The 2,289-nt window shown below is 32.6% G+C and overlaps 1 long non-coding RNA gene across 1 annotated transcript in view; it reads right to left on the reverse strand.

Moving 5' to 3' along the window:
• Window positions 1-917: 917 nt before the first annotated feature.
• LOC144318432 (uncharacterized) overlaps window positions 918-2,289 on the reverse strand; it is a 21,838-nt gene continuing 20,466 nt past the window's right edge. The window contains exon 3 of the long non-coding RNA XR_013384327.1: window positions 918-2,289. This exon is cut by the window's right edge and continues 1,343 nt beyond it. This is a non-coding gene — a long non-coding RNA (uncharacterized LOC144318432).

Raw genomic sequence — 2,289 nt, forward strand, 5'->3', positions numbered from 1 at the left:
AGATTGGAATAACTACAAAGTGAATTCTTTAAACTGCAATAGAAAGGTGGTGAAATAGCACAATATGAAAGAAAACTCTCCTTTCACTTCAGATGCCTAAATATGCCATCAAAAGACTGCTCAGTTCTCAAATGCCAGTATTTTCTGACTCCTCTAGAACCTATTCTTAATGCAAAATATCAAAGTCAGCAGGATAGTAGGTGTCCCAAAATGTCTTAATTCAGAGAATTAGTGTTAACTGAGCCTGATTAGCTCCATTTATCTCTAATTAATTACCTTTATCTAATTAGACACTTTGTTTCCGGTAGACATGGAGTCAAGTAGACTAGATTATTAGTGTAGTCATTGTGCCTTTACAAAATCCTGAAATTAATGAAACGTGCAAAAGAATCTGCAGTTCTAATTGCACAGGTGTTGCCTTATGGCAAAGCTTTATCATCTGATTACACCAAGGGGTTATTAGTGACTTTTTATATAGAGGATGAGCCTATGAAATGTACCTTAGCAACAGCTCATTAGTTTAGGGTTGTTACTGTATTATTTATTACATTCAGCCTTCCCCATTATCTAGATTGATTCATGGACCTATATATTTTTTCCTCTCCTCTGTGCAGAAAAAATAAAATAAAATAAACCATCATTCTGAAGAGTCCAGATGCAATGTGGAAAAATGCAAAATGTGTTCATCAGCTACAATTTGACTCTTTAAGACAGAAAGCTCTAAAGTTAGATGAGATCAGAATCAAATTTATGGGGGGAGTTCTATGGAAAAAGTGCCAATTTAAATTACTGAAGAGTATGAAATGTGATAAAAAAAAACAACAACAACAAAACAAAAACAATCATGTGGATGTCCCTGATGTCTTCACATAACTGAATAAAGCATATCAAGATATGTGGAAGAAAAACACAAAATGTTTTTACACTAAAATACATTCATATTTATTTTCACTTCATGTTTCCAAAACAGGTTAAGGAGACATCTCCACATATGCTCACCCACAACATTTATAAAAATCCATCTCTTGTTTTGCTTTTTGCTTTTTTTTTTCTGAAGGATAGATTTGTTACCAGATGGGGAAAACTAACAAATTATACAATCTAGCTCCGCTGAAAAAGCAAGACTTCAGTACCTGCTTAAAAAATGAAAAGCGCTTTTTTATGGCAAGCTTAGGCAAGTGCAAAACACTAAAATATCCCAACCTTTGTATTTTCATTTTCCCCCCTCATAACCATCTGAAGAAGCACTGTTTTTCACAATCATAGAGTAATTAAACAGCTAGAAGTAAATCCAGTCACAATCCTATTCCAACATACAAACATGTTTATTGACAATGCAGTAATTCTTTTAAATAATTTGTCAACATAAATATGTCAAATGGGTTTTAAAATCATTTCTCCCTCTGTTCCTCAACAAAAATTCCTCTACTGATATGAGCCATATATTGCTGTTCACTTACCGCTGAATCTAAACTAGTGAAATGATAACGGGTAACTGTTTTATAGAGCATGACAACTAATTTGAGTGGTAATAATGAATATTTAATGATCCTCCTTTCAAGCATGAACATATAACTTTTCATGTATTCCCTACCAAAATTATAACCATTAATCTAAAAATTATGGTTGCAACTGAAATAATAGCCAGAAATTATAGATTATAGCCAAGTCAGAATATTGCATAAATATTGTGTACAAATACAGGGGCATGTAGGAAGCTCCAGACTCCTGTATTCATGCAATCCAAATCATCTCTTTGAAATGTATGGAAGTTGCATGATTAGTAGAGAAGATACTTGAATCCAGACATAAAAAAGCTATTATTTCTATTGATAAATAAGTACAATAGCCAAGGTCATTTTCACTCTTCATTGGCTCATAATTTCTAAACAAAAATAATATGTGCATAAAAATGCGCACCCTATGGGGGTAATATTTTTAGAATGTTCTGTTTAAATCAAGGAAACAATGAATGTAAAATTTATCAGAAAAAGCAGAATTTTTATACTTTAAATTTCATTTTTTTATCTAGTTAATTTTCCCAATTATGTCCCCTCTATCAGAAACAACAAATGTGACTTTAGAAAAAGAACGATATCTGAAAAAGGCATACAATGGTTTAAAATGTGCTTTGTCCACTGATGGAAATAATTTTGGTTAAATTTCCAAGTGATATCATTCCTAGTTTTCAGTGAGATCTGTACAATTTCATATGCCTGCAATGTTGCAGAGCAACACATCTGCCTCCTTTCCTGGTTGGGTTTGCTTTCCTATTACAGGAAAACCAGT

The sequence above is a fragment of the Canis aureus genome, chromosome 8 (genome assembly GCF_053574225.1).
Source record: "Canis aureus isolate CA01 chromosome 8, VMU_Caureus_v.1.0, whole genome shotgun sequence".
NCBI classification, from domain to species: domain Eukaryota; kingdom Metazoa; phylum Chordata; class Mammalia; order Carnivora; family Canidae; genus Canis; species Canis aureus.